Here is a 24032-nt window from a genome sequence, read left to right on the forward strand (position 1 = left end):
AACTGATTTCTTGGTCAAAGAAAACTGAGTACAAACCCCCAGTTCTCTCTTCCAAGCCCGGGCGTAGCAAGTATTTACTTTGAAAATAAAAATTGTGTGCCATGGCACACACCTGCCCACATCCCTGGAAGCCTTGAGCTAACAATTTGGGAAAGATTTAGAGCACCCATTAAAGAGTACATAGAATCCGCCTAGCACTTCTAACCACGTTTGAAGCACCAAAAAAAAAAAAAAAAAACAAAAAAACTCATTAGTGATTCGGCTTGCTTCTTTTTCAATACAACTCAGCCAAGCATGTTAATTTTAGGGTGTTAATGGCTTTTTTTTCTGTGCGGGGGAGGTTGGATTTTTTTCTTAATTGAGTCTACTGCCTTTTAGAGAGAGCCCTACAACTCAGATTCCTTGTTGACCCAGCCGTTCTCAATCTGGAAGTTGACGGAGCAGATCTTAACCTTAGCATCCAACATGTTCTTGTTGGATGATGGAATATTTATGTCCTGTCACTAAAGACTCCAAGTATTTAATGCGAGGACTAGAAAAATGCAATGTGCAAGCAACTCCCCCTCCTTCCGAGGAGCCAGTAGCGGCAGCCGCCCCAGCGGAGGCGGGACTGGCTAAGGCTGTTCTTTGTTAGTGTACCGAGCGAAACCACAGGATGGGCAAGGACGGAGCCTGTTCGGGGAAAGGCAGACAGAAGTTAGATCTCTGCCTGAAACAGTTTAACAGGGGCTGGGGACCATTCCTGCCTCCTTTTAAGAATTAAGGTATAATCTTGACTCCTTCCCTTACGTTGCTCTTCTTTTCTAGCTCTGCATTGTACTTGTTGGTGTGCGCAGTAAGGTGGGGGTGCGATCCTTGCACGTGTGAACGGACATGGGTAATTCAGCGCATGGACCTTCCTGGTGTCCTTTGAACGTTCCGGGGCGTGTTTGTAAATGGATCTGCCTGGCAGCGTCTGGACAGCCCGGTCCTGTCCGCTCCGCTCCGTGGCTGGGACCGGAGCCCTGGCAGCTCGCGTGACACTTCTTGTCCGCGCCCTTGGGGGAGAGCCCCGTCCCCGCGAGTGTGCCGCCTGCTGGGGGCACGGTGACCGGCCTCCAGCGGGGGCTGCGCGGGAGGAAGGGCACCACACACGTGCCAGGGGTGCTCAGATCTGCCTGTTACCCCATGGGCAGCAGGCATGCTCCGGCCACGGACAGACCGCCCCAGTGGTTGTGGAAACCGCCGTCTCTTGGCTCCGACAAAGGTGCAACAAAGTTCGGAGTCAGTTTGGTCCACTGAAATCCAGGCTGTGCAGCCTTCGGCGCCAGGCTGCTGGGGGCCCAGACCCAGCCAGCTGGGTGCTGAGCACCAGAAGTGCTGGAACGAGGGGTGCTGCCGCACCCCCTGGCTTGAAGAGGTTTCTGTTATACACAGGGCTTGCGGGTTTGGTTCAATGGCTCTCAGCACCCCGGGCGTAGAAACTGATCCAGCACCTCTGCTGAGCACCGGGCTTTGCTGTGCTGCCGGGGGAGCCGGCCCACCCCGCACTTGTTTCCACTAAAGTGCCAGCTGCTGCTCAGAGAGGGGCTGGGAACCTGTCCCTCCGGTTGGCCCCCTGAGTGACAGCTCCCCACGCCGCTGGCAGCAGCGTATTGACCGCCCGCACGCCATCCTCTTTCTCCACCTGTCCGAGAGGCGCCTCTCGCTGACATCATGGAAACACCCGCCCTCCTCAGACTGGCCGGGAAGGCGGGCGCTAGCGCCTCCTTTGCTTGGCCCAGAGTAGAGGTTCTCGTTGGTCAGTCCAGCTGTCAATCAATGAGATGAAGCCCGCCAGCTCTGGAACCTCCCTTGGAGTCAAGAGACCCGAAGAGCCGGTCCCACTGCTCCCTGCTCCAGCAGGCACCCAGGTGGAGCCGCTGAGTTTATGATTCTGGTTGCCATCCCCCGCCCACCTCCTTTTTTGCTGGCGCCTGTAGCGGCTGTTTGGGGAGAAGGGCTGAGCTGCTGGTGTCTGCCTGGGAGCTTCCATTAGCCCGGCTGCGGGCACGCGCTCAGGTAGGTGCCCGGCTCCCACCCCGCTGTGACCCTGCGGGGGGTCAGGGACCCGGCTGGGGTTTGGCACCCCCGACCCCTGCCTGCCCTTGGGGCTCGGCGCCCTGGGAGTGAAGGGACCTTGTTCCCCTCCCCAGCCGGTTGGTGTCCCTGGGGTGGGTGCATTGCTGCTCCTGAGGGGGGTCTTCCTGGGGTGGGGGCTTGTTGCATCTTCTCCCGGGGATGTGAACTGGGGGGCTTCCAAGGGGCGTGGGATGTTGCTGCTAACTCCCGAGGAGCCCAACGCGCGGGGGATCAGTCGTACGGTACAGGTAAATGGGTCTGGTTAGATTTTCCCCCTTGCTCCGTGACACCCCCCCACCCCCCAAAGCTGAAGAGCTGGCTTGGCTTACTGGGAAAAGAGGAGCTGTGCCTTTTGGGGTGTCCCCTGCCAGCCCGGAGAGAGAGTGAAGAGGCTGCGAAAATTGAAGAGGCACCAAGGAAACTTCGTAACAACGAAGTGGCTTTTAAAAACAACCACACACACACTTTTCAGTATGTGGCCGTTGGGAATTAAGGTTAGCTGGAGACTTGGGAGAAAAGAACTGGCTTGGGGGCGAGCTACTTATGCTCAGCCTTCATGTCGCTGCTTGGAAACCTTTGCATTGCCAGAGCTATCAGCTGTCCTGTAAGTTTCAGTGCAAATGTCTGAAGAGGGTTTAGAGACTGTTCCCTCTTATGAAATACAGCCAGTCGGGGAGAATAGTTCCTTTCTTCCTCTAATGTATGGGGAATCTTGACTTGAGATATAAACAAAACACATTACCATGTCAGTCGCTGTATATTCTGGCCCCTCTACTAACGTGTCCTAAAAAGAAATAGGATTTATATATCAGTCTAGTCATCTCTTGAAATTCATTGAGATCCTTAGATGTGCTGTTACAGTACAGAGTATTTATTTTGTTTTGATCACACAATTTTAAAAACAAATCTTGACCAGCTTTGAATTGTGCACCATTCAAGATTTTCATTATTTGTTGGGTTCATTGTGTTTTCTTTGTGGCATTGAAATAGACCTAATTCTAGATTAATTGATATATTAGCATCTGTTTCTAAAACATAATCCTGTATCAATTACTAAGTCTTCAGGGTTGAGAGGTGAATTTCCCGGGAGTCGTTCAGCAGGGAGCCACTGCAGATTTTCCCCTCTTGCTGTGTGCTTTGGAAAATATAACTGGAAGCCAGCTGGCTGCTAAATGTAACTTCAGAGATCTTGAGGATATTTCCAAGTTACTCACTCTCAGCTGATTCTGTGATTCTCTTTAGTAGTAAAAAAACAAAAGTTGCCATGATTTTTCTTCTCTCCTTGTCCACCTCTTTAAGGAAAAATAGGTTAATTAAATCCAATCACTTCAGTACAATTTCCAAACCAGTGTAATTTCCATCAGGACTTTGAGTCCAAATTAGTAAATGAGCATTTAAGTATTCTACTGCATGAAATCCATCTGGTACTCTCAGCTCTCACTTGCTGACTTTCAGTAGTTTAATATTGTGCACCATTTGGAATGGGTATAGAAAAGACTATTTAACTACATCCATCTCTTCCTTGGGAGGTAATGTGTCTGGCTTCCCTGTCTCTTCCTCCCTCCCCCCCCCCCCCCCATTCCCCTAATGATTGTGAGAGTGCTGTTCAGCCTTGACTTCCTTGAGAAGAAAGGATGTGGGTGGCTGTTTTGTTTGTTTGTTTTATCTTTTCATTTTCATTTTCATTGATTAACCACAGATTTTATAATGACAGGTTTCAGAGTAGTAGCTGTGTTAGTCTGTATCAGCAAAAACAACAAGGAGTACTTGTGGCACCTTAGAGACTGACAAATTTATTTGGGCATAAGCTTTCATGGGCTAAAACGAATGTAATGTAATGTAATGTAATTTTGACCCTACTGAATTTCAGAAGAGTATGCAGGTGTGATTAAGTATTTAAAGCATAAGAAATACTCAGGCAAACAGGAAACAATTCTAATTTCCATGATCTTTAATGTAATTATTGGGACCATCTCCTGGTTGAAAAATGTACCAATAATTAACAAATACACTTTAATCTTTTTTTAAAGTTCTTCCTAGAATAGGAAATAAATTAATGAATTGGTTGAATGTTCTGTAATTAGATTTCACCAACCAAGTAGCAAGAGTAAACTCCACAAGCCCTATCACAGCCTTACCATGGAATCACAGACAGGCCCTTGGGGCACTTCAGTCTATCTTGCCACCCAGGTAAGCCTGCCTTTGTGGTAGCTGATCCCTTGCACCAAAAATCACAACAATATTCAGGCTACTCCAAGTCCCAAAGGATGAGTCAATTGTGCCCCAAATCTCTCACCAGAGACAACTCTTGTAGCCAATCCTGTAATTAACTAAAGATTTATTAACTGAGAAAAGAAATGAGTTATTTACAAGGTTAAAGCGGGTGACATGTACACACAAATGAGTTACAATCTTAAATTCCAAAAGATAATAACTTCTATAATAAGCAAACTCCATATATTCTCTAGAGCTAAACTGGGTAGCGTGGGGTGGTGTTTTTTTGTGCTTAGTAATTCTTCCCCTTTAGGATATGTCTACACTTCAATTAGACACCTGTGGCTGGCCCATGCCAGCTGACTTGGGCTAATGGGCTGTTTAATTATGGTGTAGACATTTGGGCTTGCTGGAACCAAGGCTGTGGGACCTTGCAAGGTGGGAGGGTCCCAGAGCTCAGGCTGCAACCCAAGTCTGCGTATCTACACTGCAATTAAATAGTCCCTTAGCCTGAGTCAGATGGCATGAGCCAGCTGCAGGTGTCTAATTGCAGTGTGGACATACACTTGTAGTCCAAGCAGCCAAAAAGAACCCAGTTTCTCCTTGTCAGAGATGTTTATCCATTTCTCCCCATAGTCCAAGCTGGTGTGATGAGTTTGTGAACCACTCTCTTCCTGGAGGGGCTGAAGAATGCAATTAACAAAGTCTTTGTTCTTTGACCCTCACATCTGCTCATTTGGTTTCAAAGGCCTTCTTGTTGGCCGGGCCCTAAAGTTTTCTGGAGGAAGCCAGCATTTGCATTAGAGAAGACTTCTCTTCTGTTTGAGTTCCACAGTTACAGAGGTTTACAATGCAAACACTCAATGTAACCTTATACCATGGGCTACCGAGGTTATAAGTGAGATCAGTAATGTGGCATCCTACAACACTAAACACATTCTTATCAATTTAACATCAATTCTAACAATGCTAATGTGCTGATAAGCCAGACTAGTTTCCAGCTATGCATTTGACAGTGTTCAGTGAGGCCTGGGGGGGGGCCTTGGCATGAGCTGGCACCGGGTCTGCTGATGTCACACGCTACTCCACAGGGAAGGTGGGCCTATTCATGGAATAAACTATTACTCAGTGGTGCATGTGCATGCTAGGGGCTGGTGCAGAATCAGGCTCAGAACAAGGAGGTCGCAGCTGAGAATTATGAGCTTACGTACCAAAGACAGGAAACGCTGGTGAGACTTCAGGTGGGGTTTATTTAGTACAATGATTAACATATAGTTTTGTGGTGCACTTTGCAAATGCAAACACTATATATAAATGCTAAATATTTGACATTTGTCTTCTCACTACAGCTTGAGCAGTTAAAAGCACGACTATAAATAGAGTACATTTCATTCAGTAATGGGCCTCCCCTGCATACATTTGCTGTATTATATGTACTTTTGTTGCATACCATCTAGAGAACAGATGAAAAGTTGCATTATTCTGGCATGCTTAGATTTCATGGATTCTAATGGCAAAAAATGAGTTCTCAGTTGCTACAGTGGTGTTAGCAGTTTATATATTAATTAGTGTTTTGAGTATCAAGGTTTCTGTTGGTTTGTAGCAATTAACCTTTTAGCTAAATTTCATCTTGCTGTGGTGGTCAGTTCAAAGGAATGCTATGATGAATACGGCTGCAGTAGGTTATAAAATTATGGCTAGCTTTTCTCTTAGAAGAGGCTTATTTACTTCACCTGGGGCCACTGAAGCCAGTGGAAACTTTTGCCATGGTTTCAATGGCATTAGGATCTGATGTTGGTGAACATCTTAGTGGTAAAGGCCTGGAAACTCTGCAGTATCGTCATATGTAGTATGAGTGGTGTTGCTGCATGGACTGTTAGCGTAAAGGGCCTTCTAATTAGATCCTCTTTCCCATTCACACACCTTCTCTATTCAGGGCTTTAGGGAAGGTGCCCCATCATGTGATTAATGCAGAATTAGATTGGATAAAACAGTAGCACATATTCTGTTGTGCAGGGGCCCAGAATCCATGCCTGTATCACAGATTGTGCTCCGTAATAAACGTTCATTTTTAAATTAAAAGGTTTTCTTTGCAACAATTTTTTATCACATTTTGTTCATGCTTTAATTTGTCCTCTTCTGTAATTTGCAGATAGCATGAAATGGTAGCTCAGAAATGTGAAATGCATTTCAAAGTGGTGTTAACTCTGAAATCTACAGAGGACAAACTGAATGTCATTTAACTATTTCAATGTTGATCATTTTAGTTTCCTATTAATGTACTTATCCCAGAATTCCATGCTGCTTCTCATGCCTTCTCCGGTACCAACAACTCACGGTGTCTCCTATGCACCTGCCAAAAGCTTCAGCTTCCCCCTGATGGATTCTAGGATGCAGTTTATATGTTGTGCAATATATTTTTGTGGTGGTTTTGGAAAATTAAAGATTTGGTGATAGCTTGTTAAATGTAACATAAAAATAACTTGGGGCTACAGTACTGATTGTTTCATATGTAATTCAACAAAATACTTAGCTTCATTTATATTAAAAAGCAGCTACAAAACTTCCAATCTCCTGCACCAGAGTAAAGGAGTACTTGTGGCACCTTAGAGACTAACCAATTTATTTGAGCATAAGTGAGCTGTAGCTCACGAAAACTTATGCTCAAATAAATTGGTTAGTCTCTATGGTGCCACAAGTACTCCTTTTCTTTTTGTGAATACAGACTAACACGGCTGTTACTCTGAAACCTGCACCAGAGTGGCACAGAATCTAGGACCAGTTTGATATGGAGTTCACAGGGCCTTGACCACAGAGAACAATCCTGTATTGACAAAGAAAATGAGGTCACTTCCATATCTAGCTTCAGAGTCTGTAACTTGGCATTGGAGCTAATTTGTCTCTTACAAAATGTTACCGGACCAAAACTTTGCTGGTTTGGCACTTTCAGTCAGTTACATATATAACTGGCTGAAAGTGAGTGGGATATAATGTATATGGTTTGTTTTTATATACATCAACCCCTACTGGTATTTGGAAGGGGTACATTCTTCAGGTTGTGTGGATTTAGACTTGTGCAAGCTAATCATTTGTGGTGGAGGCATTTAAATCCCAACACACCACAGAGGTGCCTGGAAGTAAAGAGGAAGCTAAAATAATGAAACAATAGCCTCTCTGGGAGTGGAGGAAGGGTGTGTGTGAGTTAATATAGAAACAACTAAGAGAAATTTGGTTAAATTAACCTTGAGCACCTAGACTGACATACAAATCAACAAAAGTAAAAACTGGGATATTATGCTGATGAGTGTGCTATAAGTACCTGTACAGAACAGAAAATATGCCTCTTACCATTGGCCTGATCCTGAGAGATGCTGCATTTCCTTAACTCCTATTCATTCAGCTTCAGTTCGTAGTCTGCTACTCTTGAAGAGTTCTTGAAGCTGCTCATCTCTCTTTATATAAAGAAAAGGAGTACTTGTGGCACCTTAGAGACTAATCAATTTATTTGAGCATAAGTTTTCGTGAGCTACAGCTCACTACAGATGCTTATGCTCAAATAAATTGGTTAGTCTCTAAGGTGCCATAAGTACTCCTTTTCTTTTTGCGAATACAGACTAACACGCTTACAGGCTACTCTGTAATACAGACTTACAGGCTACTCTGAAACCTCTCTTTATATAAAATCTCTTACTTGTGATGTACTTAAGGTTGAGACATGAGTCAATGTTATACTTTTTGCAGCTTCTGAGTGCTACCATAATACTAATAATGAAAGTAAAGAGCTAGTGACTTGATCCAGTTTTAGTATTGCAGGTACTGTGCAAGCTTTACTGTGCAATTCTGCTAGTTCTCTTCAGATACAAAACCCCTACTACTCAATCCTAAGTCATTTCTAAAGAAATTCATATTCCCGTCAATTGTATATCTGTGGTGTGTACAGATGGAAACTAGAATAAGTCTGGAAGCTAACTTTCATTGAGATCTAAGGCATCACTTGAAATGGAGCAGCTAGCCCCATTGTGAATTTCTGGATTTCAAAGTAAATCTCATGTTCACTCATTTCAGTATCGTCTCAAAATCCTTGTGCTTTCAAGAATGGCTCAACATCTATGTAATCAGTAAAATCTAGATCTTAGTGTGCTTTTGATGAGCCATTCAAAGACTGTTGCATCTGTCTACACTTTTCTCGTAATGAAGTATGACGTTGCTATTGACAGTAGAGGCAAGAGAGAGCATCTCTGACATCAGTGTTTATTTTGAACCATTCGTTCAAGTCTGTTTATCTTATCAACATGCCACACGCAGTTAAAAAGCCTAGCTGGTGGTGGTGGTGGGTTTTGTTGGCATACCATAACACTGCAAGATGTTGCTGAGTGACTCCTGATGGAGGCTGTCGAACATTTTCCTGAAATCTATGAAGTTGGTGTAGTTTTGCCATTCAATGCTCTCTTCAAGGATTGTTCTTAGGGTGAAAATCTGGTCAACAATGATCTTCTGGGTTGCAATCCAGTCTGATCATCCCTTTGCTTTGTCTCACCTACTTGCTTTATTCTGCCTAAGATGATACTACCGGAAATTTTACCTGTCACCTGAAAAGACCGTTATGCTTTGCCAGTTGTTGCAATTGCTTAGGTACCTTTCTTTGGTGACTTATTATAATGCAGTTTCCCCATTGTTCTGGAGCTTTTCCTCATCCCAGTTTCTATAAATATGGTGGTGTTCTGACCTCAATCTGGTCTGTCATTTAAAAAAAAAAAAATTTAAAATTACTTTTTTTTTTTTTTTTTGCTTGTATTTGTTTAATTGCTGGTAGAGTTGTGTTAAGTTCCAGGACGTTACAGTTAATTATATGCTTTCCGTCATGCAAGCCCTACAACAGACCACACACAAAGCACACCCACACTGTCACTTCTCCCTTGACGTACATTTGTACACGCTTTGCTCAAACAATAGAGGCATCCAATGCAAACACAGACTCTTAACATCACATCAGCCACAAGTGGAGCCACATGTATGCATGAGACTTCACTCATCTCTGCTTGTGCACACATCCCATGTGTCATTCCCATGAAGTGGAAACCTTTGAGTTTCCTTTCCCTCTTTCTTCTCTCCCCTGCTAGCTTCCTGAATGAAACGTCCCATGAGCCATTATGTTACAAAGCGTTGAGAATAGCAAAGAAAAGCAGGAGGCTCATATCTTGCTACAAGAAAGCTTGTTTAATAATCCGTCTTTTTAAAGTGCTGTGGATTTTATCTTCTGCTTCCCCATCATTTGTCTGTTGCACAGATGGGACTGGATTCTCATTTACCCAAAAGCCCTTTTACACTGTCTTGGCAGTATAAAGAAACCATAGAGTGAATGTAAATGTAATTTTTGCTACCAGGGCCTTCATGTAAATCTGAATCAGGCCCCTGGGACTATTCTTCCCAGAAAGATGGAAGCATTTTATTGTAGGTGGCTGGCTGGCTGAGTTCCTCCTTGAAATGACTTATTTTTAGTGCTACTGAGATTTTATTGTATTACAAGGCTTGAGGCATCCTTATATGTAATTAGTATTTCAATCTAAATAAATCTAGGAGCTGGACTGCACAGGGAAGAAGAAACCAAAGTGCATGCCCTGCGTACCACTGTAGATAGTGGCAGGGTAGCGGGGGTGTTTGCCTGAAACCAGATGTTTATCCTTGTGGAAAACTGAAGTGGGTTTTGCTGGCTCACTGATGCAGGTCCCTTATTACCCCGCTTAGATATCAGAGAGGTAGGTGTGACTCTCTAAGGGAGGGGTAGATCCAGCTGTGGGCAGACCAGACCTACTAGAGAACACAAGGAACGGCCAAGTCTGAGAAGAAAATTTTGAGCTGAAATATACTAACGGAGTAAAAATAACTTAATTTCAAACTCCTAGATAAGGCATTAGAACTTTACATGTGTGATATCTGTGCCTGTGTTCACTGCATTTCACAGCTAACATTTCTATATATTTGAATGACACCTTAAAGTCCTAAATTGAAATCCTGGTTCCGTTGAAGTTAATGGTAAAACTCCCATTGATTTTAGTGGTGCCAGGATTGCACCCTCGCATGAAACTTCTTGAAAATAAAAAATCTAGTAGCAGTCTCCTTTTTCTTTTGCGGAATACAGTATGTTAAGGGAAACGTCTGAAACATTTCCCCCTGTACGAAGTAACAAAAACGTGTACAAGCTGGTTGCCTGCTACCATGACTTCTGTATGTAACTCCTTGTGCACTGAAGAACCCTTATTGATGATCTTCCCTTCTAAAAGATCAAATTTCAAGTACTAGGACATCATTTAATGTTTTCTTATGCATCAAAAAAAAATGGTCAGGCTTTACAAAAGCTGCTTTCAATCTGAGTTGATTAGCTTGATTAGCTGTAACAGGAAAGAAGTACAACTTCCTATTTAAGATCTAGCTGTGGGTTCAGCTATCTCTTTTATTTTCAAACAAACAGCTCATTAATGTTTCATTGCAGTTGAATTGTAAGGTATTGTTAATATCCTGGTGTCGTCATGAGTTGAATTTTCCCATATTTGGAAGTAGTAGGCCACTTGCCTAAGACAACAGCTACTCTCCACTGCAGAGCTACAAGAAGGATAAAGTGGGTCTGTGATGGAAGATCTTCTGTGAAGATTCTTAACTAATGGTTCCACTTCACAGCCTTGATAACTTTGATATAACATCACTACAATAATGACCATTCATATTATGTTGCCAACCATATCTTGCAAAATGACCTTGCATTATTTATTTTCCCATGATTAGGTTATGGGGGAAGCATAAAACAGTACTTTGTTTAATGCAGAAAGACAAATGTTTACCTTTGATACTCTCCAGCTGAACTATTAAATGGTAGGTTTCAGAGTAGTAGCCGTGTTAGTCTGTATCTGCAAAAAGAACAGGAGGACTTGTGGCACCTTAGAGACTAACCCATTTATTTGAGCATGAGCTTTCGTGAGCTGCTTCCGATGAAGTGAGCTGTAGCTCACGAAAGCTTATGCTCAAATAAATGTGTTAGTCTCTAAGGTGCCACAAGTACTTATTAAATAGTTGTTGCATATGGAATGGCTATTCAGATTAATCTCAACTCACTGCAGAATAGAATGCCTGTTTCATTAGAGCTTTGGCTGAAAGCTTTTCTCTTTGTATCTTGCATGTTGGCAAGGATATAGTGCTGTTTTAGCATGGTCTGTTATCTGCTGACTTTATCACTAAGGTTGAACTCTGAAGGGAATTTCTTTCCTAGTGTCATTGCTCAACAGTGGCAAAACTTGTTGCCACTTGCCCAACTATGAGACAATGTTTCTGAACTGCAGGAGGGAACGTGGGCATATGTTGAGCACTATGCTTCACTTCTGCCTACATAACTAGAGACTAATTAGCTTCTGTATTTGCAGACTGATATTCCTGAAATGAGGGAGATGGGGAAGGCAGGAGCTAGGAATCAAAATGGAATATTTTTAGAACTGTTGTCTTCTGTTAAAATGTACTTTTCATATTGCTTGACTGAGTGCCTTCTTTCCACTTCCCCCCACGGCTCTGCCTCCCTCTCTGTAAGCATTCGCGTGTTCTGGCCTATCTAGATAACTGTATGGTTCTCTTTCCCACTATGTGGGTGCCTCAGCTGCTCCTGCACATAGCCCTTCCAGGAGCAACAACATGAAAATGACAATGTTTGTGGTACTAGGGAGCACGTTATAGACAACAGATACAAATCACGAGACAGGGATTAAAAAACAGTGCTAGTGATTGTGAGAAAAATCAAGTATTTCCCTGATGCCAGTGCTAAAATTGCCCTAGGGTATATGAGTAGATGTAAAGAAATGTGTATTACAATTAAGGCTTCTGATTTTTGGTTTTAACATATCACACACACACACACACACACACACACACACACACACACACACACACACACACACACACACACACACACACACACACTCTGAAATCGGTGTTTATCCAATAAACCCTGGAAATGGTTACTTGTATCTAAGGGTTTGTCCACACAGTAGTAATGTGGACTACTGGGGTGTGATTTTTTTATTATTATTTTTTTAAAGCACACTAACATGTTGTGCATTGATTGGTCCATGAAGACCCTGCTGGTGTGTACTAAAGGTTCACTAGTGCACTTGAACATAGTGCTGTTTGAAACAATAGTATGTTAAAGCACACTAGGGAACCTTACAACAAGATTACACATTACAATATGGACTACAGTAACGTATATAATATATGTAAATCATTACAATATATTAGATGAGCTCTGAAAGCCCCCAATTGTTTTACATCTACATAAAACTCAGTGCCTAAAAAATGAAATTAATAAACCCCCCAAAACAAGCCCTAATTATAATATGTATGAGGTTAAAAAAACTAATATGGAACTACAAATAAAAATAACTTTAGGACAGAACAGCAGTTTTAGATTTGAGACTTTACAATCTAAATTTATGACAGAAAATATCTGGTGACTGTATGGAAAGCATATGACCAATGAATCAAGGGACATTGCATTCATCCTACTGTATATTGTCAAGAGAAATGGACTGTATGGAGGTGCACAGAAGATCGTATATGGATATGACCTTCTAGTATATCAAACTGTTCCATTAGGAGTGGAAGGAAGAACTCATGTGATTTCTAGAGCAGTGACCTAATGAACATGGTGTAGCTATGACCATGTACGTGAACAGGGATGTAGAATTAATTGGCCCAAACTATCAACTAAACAAGACACCCAGATAATTGGGGGCAAGGTGGAAATAACTGTACACCTAGTTAGAGGGACTATTTTAATATGTGGGTTTTCTGAACTACAGTACATGCAAGCTATTCAATTCGATGGTAAGTGTTTTTTTGTTTTTTTTTGTTTTTTTTCTTAAAAATGACCTATAAATTTTCCACAATGGCCTCAAAATGTAGTAATAGGTGCTGCTGGGGCTACAATTTAGTCATTCTTGTAAGAATATTAAGAAAAGGAACTGGACAGTGAACAACTTCTGGGATGTGTATGTATTATTGCTGGAAACATTAGATACATTTTTGTTTTGTTTTTTCCAGGAACAATTTTCCGAATAAGCTTAATATCAGTAGGCCTCAGCTACTGGAGGGTGACTTGTACATACTGGTGAAATTTAGGTTATTTTAACATTGTAAAAAAATAAGGGGGCTTCTATAAAGTCTTGAGAATCATCCAGATTTCCAGATGCTTATCAAAGCCTATAGAGCTTGGACTCATAAGATTCATTTCCCCCACCCTCAGACTCATACTTGGAGGAGGAAAATAAATCCTTTCTGGTGTGTTCAGAGGCAGGACAGCAGATCAGTTTCTTCTTTCCTGGTGGGGGTTCCTCATCTTTAGAGCCTTGGTGGGTACAAAATTTGTATGTTCAGCTGATCTGCGATCCGCAAACATGGTCCATGGATATAAAGCTGAAATCCGCAGATTTGCAGGTCTCTACTCTTCTTTCTCGCCTGCTGAGATCCACCCGTTTCCTTCCTCAATGCGTACTCTTCCCCCCCCACTCCCAAAAATCTGTCATCTCTTTTCTCGCTTAGCCCTGGTCTACACTAGAGCTTTAGGTCAAATTTAGCAGCGTTAAATCGAAGTAAACCTGCACCCGTCCACACGATGAAGCCCTTTATTTCGACTTAAAGGGCTCTTAAAATCGATTTCCTTACTCCACCCCTGACAAGTGGATTAGCGCTTAAATCGGCCTTGCCGGGTCGAATTTGGGATACTGTGGACACAATTCGACAGTACTGGCCTCTGGGAGCTATCCCAGAGTGCTCCATTGTGACTGCTCTGGACAGCACTCTCAACTCAGATGCACTGGCCAGGTAGACAGGAAAAGAACTGCAAACTTCTGAATCTCATTTCCTGTTTGGCCAGCGTGGCAAGCTGCAGGTGACCATGCACAGCTCATCAGCAGAGGTGACCATGATGGAGTCCCAGAATCGCAAAAGAGCTCCAGCATGGACCGAACGGGAGGTACGGGATCTGATCGCTGTTTGGGGAGAGGAATCCATGCTATCAGAACTCTGTTCCAGTTTTCGAAATGCCAAAACCTTTGTCAAAATTTCCCAGGGCATGAAGGCCGTAACAGGGACCTGAAGCAGTGCCACGTGAAACTTAAGGAGCTGAGGCAAGCCTACCAGAAAGGCGAACGGCCGCTCCGGGTCAGAGCCCCAAACATGCCGCTTCTATGATGAGCTGCATGCCATTTTAGGGGGTTCAGCTACCACTACCCCAGCCGTGTTGTTTGACTCCTTCAATGGAGATGGTGGCAACACGGAAGCAGGTTTTGGGGACGAAGAAGATGAGGAGGAGGAGGAGGTTGTAGATAGCTCACAGCAAGCAAGCAGAGAAACCGGTTTTCCCAACAGCCAGGAACTGTTTCTCACCCTGGACCTGGAGCCAGTACCCCCTGAACCCACCCAAGGCTGCCTCCTGGACCCGGCAGGTGGAGAAGGGACCTCCAGTGAGTGTACCTTTTAAAATACTGTACATGGTTTAAAAGCAAGCATGTGAAAGGATTAATTTGCCCTGGCATTCGCGGCTCTCCTGCATGTACTCCCAAAGCCTTTGCAAAAGGTTTCTGGGGAGGGCAGCCTTATTGCGTCCTCCATGCTAGGACACTTTACCACTCCAGGCCAGTAACACGTACTCGGGAATCATTGTACAACAAAGCATTGCAGTGTATGTTTGCTGGCATTCAAACAACATCCGTTCTTTGTCTCTGTGTTATCCTCAGGAGAGTGAGATATCATTCATAGTCACCTGGTTGAAATAGGGTGCTTTTCTTCAGGGGACACTTGGAGGAGCCCGTTCCTGCTGGGCTGTTTGCCTATGGCTGAACAGAAATGTTCCCCGCCGTTAGCCACGGGGAGGGGATAGGGTTGAGGGGGTAGCCACGCAGTGGGGGGGAGGCAAAATGCGACCTTGTAATGAAAGCACATGTGCTATGTATGTAATGTTAACAGCAAAGTTTACCCGAAAGAGTGTAGCCACTATTTTATAAAATGTGTCTTTTTAAATACCGCTGTCCCTTTTTTTTTTCTCCACCAGCTGCATGTGTTTCAATGATCACAGGATCTTCTCCTTCCCAGAGGCTAGTGAAGATTAGAAAGAAAAAAAAAAAATGCACTCGTGATGAAATGTTCTCTGAGCTCATGCTGTCCTCCCACACTGACAGAGCACAGACGAATGCGTGGAGGCAAATGTCAGAGTGCAGGAAAGCACAAAATGACCAGGAGGAGAGGTGGTGGGCTGAAGAGAGTAAGTGGCAGGCTGAAGACAGGGCTGAAGCTCAAATGTGGCGGCAGCGTGATGAGAGGAGGCAGGATTCAATGCTGAGGCTGCTGGAGGATCAAACGAGTATGCTCCAGTGTATGGTTGAGCTGCAGCAAAGGCAGGTGGAGCACAGACTGCTACTACAGCCCCTGTGTAACCAACCGCCCTCCTCCCCAAGATCCATAGCCTCCACACCCAGACGCCCAAGAACGCGGTGGGGGGGCCACCGGCCAACCAGCCACTCCACCACAGAGGATTGCCCAAAAAACAGAAGGCTGGCATTCAATAAATTTTAAAGTTGTAAACTTTTAAAGTGCTGTGTGGCATTTTCCTTCCCTCCTCCACCACCCCTCCTGGGCTACCTTGGTAGTTATCCCCCTATTTGTGTGATGAATGAATAAAGAATGCATGAATGTGAAGCAACAATGACTTTATTGCCTCTGCAAGCGGTGATCGAAGGGAGGAGGGGAGGGTGGTTAGCTTACAGGGAAGTAGAGTGAACCAAGGGGCGGGGGGTTTCATCAAGGAGAAACAAACAGAACTTTCACACCGTAGCCTGGCCAGTCATGAAACTGATTTTCAAAGCTTCTCTGATGCGTACCGCGCCCTCCTGTGCTCTTCTAACCACCCTGGTGTCTGGCTGCGCGTAACCAGCAGCCAGGCGATTTTGCCTCAACCTCCCACCCCACCATAAATGTCTCCCCCTTACTCTCACAGACATTGTGGAGTGCACAGCAAGCAGTAAGAACAGTGAGAATATTGGTTTCGCTGAGGTCTAAGCGAGTCAGTAAACTGCGCCAGCGCACCTGTAAACGTCCAAATGCACATTCTACCACCATTCTGCTCAGCCTGTAGTTGAACAGCTCCTGACTACTGTCCAGGCTGCCTGTGTATGGCTTCATGAGCCATGGCATTAAGGTGTAGGCTGGGTCCCCAAGGATAACTATAGGCATTTCAACATCCCCCAACAGTTATTTTCTGGTCTAGGAATAAAGTCCCTTCCTGCAGCTTTTGAAACAGACCAGAGTTCCTGAAGATGCGAGCATCATGTACCTTTCCCAGCCATCCCATGTTGGTGAAACGCCCCTTGTGATCCACCAGTGCTTGCAGCACTATTGAAAAGTTCCCCTTGCGGTTTATGTACTTGCCGGCTTGGTGATCCGGTGCCAAGATAGGGATATGGGTTCCCTCTATGGCCCCACCATGGTTAGGGAATCCCATTGCAGCAAAGCCATCCACTATGACCTGCATGTTTTCCAGGGTCACTACCCTTGATATCAGCAGATCTTTGATTGCGTGGGCTACTTGCATCACAGCAGCCCCCACAGTAGATTTGCCCACTCCAAATTGATTCCCAACTGACAGGTAGCTGTCTGGCGTTGCAAGTTTCCACAGGGCTATCACCACTCGCTTCTCAACTGTGAGGGCTGCTCTCATCTTGGTATTCATGCGCGTCAGGGCAGGGGAAAGCAAGTCACAAAGTTCCATGAAAGTGCACTTACGCATGCGAAAGTTTACGCAGCCACTGGGAATCGTCTCAGACCCGCAACACTATGCGGTCCCACCAGTCTGTGCTTGTTTCCCGAGCCCAGAATCGGTGTCCCACAGCATGAACCTGCCCCATTAGCACCATGATGCATGCATTGGCAGGGCCCATGCTTTCAGAGAAATCTGTGTCCATGTCCTGATCGCTCACGTGACCGCGCTGATGTCGCCTCCTCGCCCGGTATCACTCTGCCAGGTTCTGGTGCTGCATATACTGCTGGATAATGCGTGTGGTGTTTAATGTGCTCCTAATTGCCAAAGTGAGCTGAGCGGCCTCCATGCTTGCCTTGGTATGGTGTCTGCACAGAAAAAAGGCACGGAACGATTGTCTGCCGTTGCTCTGACGGAGGGAGGGGCGACTGACGACATAGCTTACAGGGTTGGCTTCAGGGAGCTAAAATCAACAAAGGGGGTGGCTTTACATCAAGGAGTATTTCAGGCAGGACTTCACGGAGGGTTCCAATAAGAAATGGTGCACCTAAGTTATTGTTCTTATTGGAACAAGGAGGTTAGTCTGGCCTCTGATTGGTACATGGCTAGATTTACCTCGCTGCACCTTCTCTGAGTGACTGCAGTGTGACCTAGAGGAATGAGTCCCCTAGACAGGGGAAGGGGGAAGAGCAAATGAGTACAAAACAAATCTGGTCTATTTCTTGTTTTGATACACTCCATCTATCTTTTACATCTTTGGCTGGCAGCAGACGGTGCAGAAGTACTGCATGCCATCTACATCTCAGGGCTGCTCGGCAGAAGATGGTACGATACAACTGCTAGCCATCCTCATCTCTTGCCTGCCTGGCAGAAGATGATGCAATAGGACTTCTAGCAATCCATATCGCCTGCCTGCTCATCATAAGATGGTTCAATAGGACTGACTGCAGGACTAAAGAGAGTGACTTGATCAAGTCACTCCAAATTTAGTCCCTGCACCCATGTCTGCCCAGGCGCTCCTGATCGACCTCACACAGGCGACCAGGAGCACTTCAGACATGACGATGACGGCTACCAGTCCTATTGCACCGTCTACTGCCACAAGGCGATGGGTTGCTGCTACTGTGTAGCAATGCCGTACCGCGTCTGCCAGCACCCAGGAGACATAGGGTGACGGTTACCTGAGCGGGCTCCATGCTTGCCGTGGTATGGCGTCTGCACAGGTAACTCAGGAAAAAAGGCACGAAACGATTGTCTGCCCTTGCTTTCACGGAGGGAGGGAGGGAACGGGGGCCTGACGATATGTACCCAGAACCACCCGCGACAATGTTTTAGCCCCATCAGGCATTGGGATCTCAACCCAAAACTCTAATGGGCAGCGGAGACTGCGGGAACTGTGGGATAGCTACCCACAGTGCAACGCTCCGAAAGTCGACTCTAGCCTCGGTACTGTGGAAGCACTCCGCCGAGTTAATGCACTTAGAGCATTTTGTGTGGGGACACACACACTCGAATATATAAAACCGATTTCTAAAAAACCGACTTCTATAAATTCGACCTAATTTCGTAGTGTAGACATACCCTTAGATAGGAGGCAGGGAGTCTGAAGCTCCCACTCTGGTACTAGGTATGGGGAGGATGTAAGGTGCTTGGGAACTCAAGTCACTATACAAAGCATGCCACTGTCTGACTCTTCTCCATCCACTCCTTACTTAGCTGCTCTGCTCATATCTGATTGGTCTCTGCTATCAGAGAATGTAAGGCAGGGAGGAGAGTGGAAAGCCCTTGTCACCAGCCTCGCATTCACTCCTTGGCCGCATTATAGGCACACTTTAAAAGTGTGTTTCCTTATAATAGATGTTCAGTGTATTATTTTAAAATATATATGAATACGCTGAAAAGGCCACTCCGCCTTGGCTGGGGCCGGTTTTAAAACCGGAATGACTCCTACCAAAACAGAGCAGTTTGTAAGAGTGTGAGGCAAGAAATTACAGTGTAGAACAGGGGTTCTCAACCTTTTCCTTTCTGAGGCTCCCGCAACCCGCTACAAAATCTCCAGGGTGGGGGGGGACAGGGACTTGGTGCTCCAGGCTGGGAGCAGTGCTTGGGCATAGGTATAGTTTGACTTGTATTTTTGGGGGGCAGAGGACAGAGGGGCTCGAGCAAGCTCTGCATGCCAGGGTCTGGGGAGGGAGTGCCACCTCTACCCCCGACTCACTTCAGCAGGCCACCCAGCACGTCTGGGTTGTGTGTGTGTGTGTAGGGGATGGTGCAACCAAAAATTATAACTCAAAGTGGGGTGCGGGGGCGCAGTTCAAAAAGTTTGAAAACAGCGCAGGGAGAGGGTTGCTAGGGGCTGTGTGCGGGCTGGGGCGTAGCTCAGGATACAGGGAAAGGGATAGCTAGGGGCTGTGCAGGAAGGGTGTACCTCCGGGTACAGGGAGAAGGGTAGCTAGGAGCTGTGTGCAGACAGGAGGGTAGCTCATGATGCAGAGAGGGGGATAGCTAGGGGCTGTGTCCCGGGAGGGTCCCCTCTTGCGGCTGCTGTTTCCCAAGGGCTCTGCCGGTCCTGGAGCAGGTCCTTCCTCCTGGGAGACTCTTACCAGCTGCCCAAGCAGTCAAAGAGGACTGGGAGCTGAGGAGCAGCCACAACCCTGGGCGGCAGCAGCAGGAGACGGGGAATGCTACGGCTTCCTGCTCCATGGCACCAGGAAGTGCATTGCCTGGCTCTGGCTTCCCGCCTCCAACCTGGCCAGGGAGCAGGGCCTCAGGGGTTGGGAGAGAGGAGGAGAGGGGTGGAGCTGCTCTTGGGACTGCCCTGCTCTGGGTAAGGCACTGCGGTTTGGGGTGGCAATGCTCCCCGTGCCCTCCAACTCCACCCATGTGCTCAAGGCTTCTGCCCTGGGAAGAGCATCAGGGCTGTGGGATTCAGCCCCATAACTTCTGGCTTTAGCCCCATGGGGGCCGACACAGGGCTACGGACCCCTCGGTTGAGAACCACTGGTGTAGAAGGCGCCTACAGAGCCCATGAACTATATACTGATCCTTATTTTATGAAACTGTTTAAATATTTTAAGTAAACTATTAGGTCGCTGTCCTAGCTACTTGTAGTAATTTCCTTATTCAGAGAGTAAATTGAGGTAATAAAGTCCATCTAAACCAGTGCTTCTCAACCATGGGTTCTCAGAGGCCTTCCAGGGGGTACATCAACTCCTCTAGATATTTGCCTAGTTTTACAACAGGCTACATAAAAATCACTAGTGAAGTCAGTAGAAACTAAAATTTCATACAGACAATGACTTATCTGTACTGCTCTAGTATAGTATACACTGAAATGTAAGTACTATATTTATATTCCAATTGATTTATTTTATAATTATATGGTAAAATGAGAGAGGAAGAAATTTTTCAGTAATGTGCTGTGACACTTCCGTATTTTTATGTTTGATTTTGTAAGCAAGTAGTTTTTAAGTGAGGTGAAACTTGGGGATCTGCAAGACAAATCAGACTCCTGAAGGGGGTACAGTAGTCTGCAAAGGTTGAGAGCCACTGATCTAAACAACTTTAGTAGCCTTTTTATGCTCTAATGCAGAACTTTGCTTAAGTTCTCAGTGTGCCTCCTTGGCTTCCTTTTAAAGGGAAGTTAAAGAATAAACAACATTCCTCTGAGTGTTTTGCCAGTCCAGTTTGTGGGTGGGGGAAGGGCCAGGGCAGTGAACAGAGTAAGTTGTAGCACCTTGGATCCACCTCTTCTTAATGCAAACATGCTGCTGTAACTATGTGTAATGCAGGTAACAGCTCTTTGAAAGCCACCTTCCTTCCTTTGCAACTCCCACAGTAGTCCTTAAGGCAGATGATCACAACTCTATGACGTTGGCAAGGCTGCACTCTTAGGCAACCCACAGATCCATGTTTTTTCTCTGCTCCCGTGGCACTCAGCTAAAACTGTATGCAACTAAGCTTATGGAGCCCCAATGAATGCCCATGCCCACCTTAGGTAGCTTTCCACCTTCTGTGAGTGGGGAACAAAGAGGGGAAACCCCAAAACAAGAGCAAAAGAACAAAAATAAGTTCAACATATGAAAGAAAAAGAGGTGGGTTGGTGAAATGGGAGAGAGAATAGGCAGTGGGGAGAAGTTGGTGACAACTGTGCAGCAACATGCATGCATGAGAGGAAATGGGGTACCTAACTGTCAGTTATTAGGGGTCTCCTTAAGAAAAACATTGGATGCCAGTGCATCTTGAAAAACAGAAGAGGTGTTGGTAGGGTATCTTGCTGTCTCACTTCAACTTTTATAATTTGCTTTTTTTTAATTACATGAGAAATGCTGAACCCATATATTGTTAGCTGACAGCTAGAAATAAATCTTCAGAGGTAGGTACTGGTTATGAATTCTTGAGATTTATCATTAAAACTGGAATTCTCAGATATCTTTGTTCCGTGCCATGAGACAAGAGTCTCTTTAGTGCTTTTGCATTAAGTCATAGAGAGGACAAATGGCTGACTAGGTTTGAAGAAGGATAGGTGTGCACGTTGCAGTACAACCTGTAGACCAGCATTTTTCAAACTGTGGATCCTGCCCCAAAAGGGGATCCCAAGCCTGTTGTAGGGGTTGCGATATTGCCACCCTTACTTCCGTGCTGCCTTCAGAGCTGGGCTGGCAGAGAGCAGCGGCTGGGCACCCAGCTCTGAAGGCAGTGCAGAAATAAGGGTGGCATGGGTAGCACTAAATACTGACTTCTTGTAAATAGCTTATCTGCGGTGCAGTTCATGCAAACTACTTTAATGTGCAGTTTCTCTTAAAAATCAAGTCCACTGATGGCTTTGATACATAAGCCTTAGTGTGATTTTTAGAATGCACTTAGATCACTCCAGGTACCTGTTGAAGAATGTCTGCCTTTATTACTGCGCAGTGTTTAATTTTTAATGTTGACTTAGTTTTGTTGGGCTCCGTGGTGGACTTTTTTGCCCCAGAAATACTTTCAGGAATGTGCAGTTTCTGTGAAACTGGCACTGTAGATAAAAGCTTGATTGCTTTGTGGTTGTGAAATGGGCAATTGTGTTGCTGGTTCCTCTTTCTTTGGTACCAAACAATTCTTTTGTATCTCTTTCCTTGGCTGTGGTCACCCATGGGCAAACATACTTTATTTCTTAACTTCTTCTTCAATGACTCATATATTAAATTCTTCTGAAATCTCTCTTTGGAAACTTGTGAACTTGGCATACAGATGTGTTTAATCTGTCGGGGCGACCCCTCAATTCGAAGATGACCTTTACCACAGATTTACATATGGGTCTTGAGATGACTCAGGAGTCCGATCCTGGATCCACAGATCTGTCCGTAGTAGGCACAGACATTTTCTGGCAAGGCAGCTGCCTGCTGGGAGAAAATTTCCTTCCTTCCTTCCTTCTCTCTGTCTTTTCAGCTTCTGGGGCCAGGCTCTTCTCCTCGAAGCAGGCCACTGTCTGATGGAGGATGTGGTGCCATTGAGGTCAGTTGGTGGCTTGCTCCTCCCAGCTTGTGATACACTTTGTGTGTCTTTGTAGCATTTCTTCTGACCACCACAGGATCTCAGACCATAGGTGAGCTGAGAGTAGAGGGCTTGTTTTGGGAGGTGAGATACAGGACTTAGAATTCCACACAAGTAGTCACTTTTCTTCCTAAAACTAAATAAAAAGGTGAAAAATTGTCTGCCATTCAGAGTTACAAAATGTTTGGAGGTGGATGCGGTCAAATTAGTTTGTAAATTTCAGTGGAGATTCAGAAGGGCACTGCATTGCAATGGTATTCAAGAATTCAGTTTGTGTAAACGTGGATTATCAATTGGTCCACCAAAAAACAAGCAAAGTGATTTGTTGAAAGAACTTGCTGAGGTATTCAGGAGATGAAGAGCAAGCTCTATAGTCTTATCAGGCTGGTTGATATATCAACAGATAACTTGTGTGTCACACAGGCATGTTCTGTGTTACAGGCTGAAGTTTTGGGGTCTTGCTTACAATGCCAAGAAGAGAGCAGAGCTTGGCTGAATGGAGGAAATGCGCTGTGTGCTGAGGTATCTGACCAAGGGTATATCTTCACTATGGAGTTAACTGCAGTGATGCAGACTTCAGTTACTCCTCTCCCGTTAGTGTCGCTCAAATGAGAATCACTCCACTGCAGGGCAACACTCAAGTTGTTGTATCCACACTGGTGCTGCACTATTTGTGTGTGTTGCTAGGACTTCTGGGGCGTGTCCCATGGTTCTTTGTGCTGCAGTAAGCTGGGCTGTTCTATAAATTCTTTCCCAGTGAATTGTGGGAGAACTTGTCTGTTCTTTCTGGGTATATTGGCGGGGTAGGGGTGGATCGGAGAACTAGTTGCACTCAAGTGATGCTAGCCAGCATCCATGCTACAGAGCGGTTGTAGCATGCTAGCAGCTGAATAAGGCTATGTCTACACTAGCACTTTTTTCGGTAAAACTTTTGTTGGTCAAGGGTGTGGAAAAAACCACACTCCTGACAGACAAATTTCACCGACAGAAGTGCTGGTGTGAACATAGCTCTCCTGCCGACATAACTACTGCCGCTTGTTGTGGGTAGTTTAGTTATGCTGACAGGAGAGCTCTCTGCTGTCGGCACAGAGCAGCGGTACAGCTGTGCCACTGTAAGGTCTTTAGTGTAGACATAGGCTAATGCTTGAGTAAGGCTATGCCCCCGATGGGCCAGTAAAAAAGAACCACCACATCCAAGTTCTGGGTTGTTGGGTGTGGGGAAGACTCAAATTAGGAGCAAAGCTCTAGTTATAACTCAAGTTAACTTTGCAATAAAGACAAGGTTGAACAGTCCTTCCTACGCAGATAGGTCTGCTCAGAAAGCCACCGCTGTAGGGCTGTGGAAAATTCTCCAATTTTGTTTTCTGTGGCTTTTAGTGAAGTGGGATTTTTGGTT

At 45.1% G+C, this 24032-nt stretch overlaps 1 protein-coding gene across 7 annotated transcripts in view; it reads left to right on the plus strand.

Moving 5' to 3' along the window:
* Positions 1–656: 656 nt before the first annotated feature.
* OSBPL3 (oxysterol binding protein like 3) overlaps positions 657–24032 on the plus strand; it is a 136714-nt gene continuing 113338 nt past the window's right edge. For 4 of the 7 annotated variants that reach the window (XM_077811362.1, XM_077811367.1, XM_077811364.1 and 1 more), the window contains exon 1: positions 1844–2040. The gene's annotated coding sequence lies outside the window, so the exon portion shown is untranslated. Of the gene's footprint in view, positions 765–1843; positions 2041–24032 lie in introns of those variants that run through there. The other 3 variants (XM_077811363.1, XM_077811365.1, XM_077811368.1) reach the window with 1 other exon arrangement.

Source organism: Eretmochelys imbricata, chromosome 2 (assembly GCF_965152235.1).
Source record: "Eretmochelys imbricata isolate rEreImb1 chromosome 2, rEreImb1.hap1, whole genome shotgun sequence".
Taxonomy (NCBI): Eukaryota; Metazoa; Chordata; order Testudines; family Cheloniidae; genus Eretmochelys; species Eretmochelys imbricata.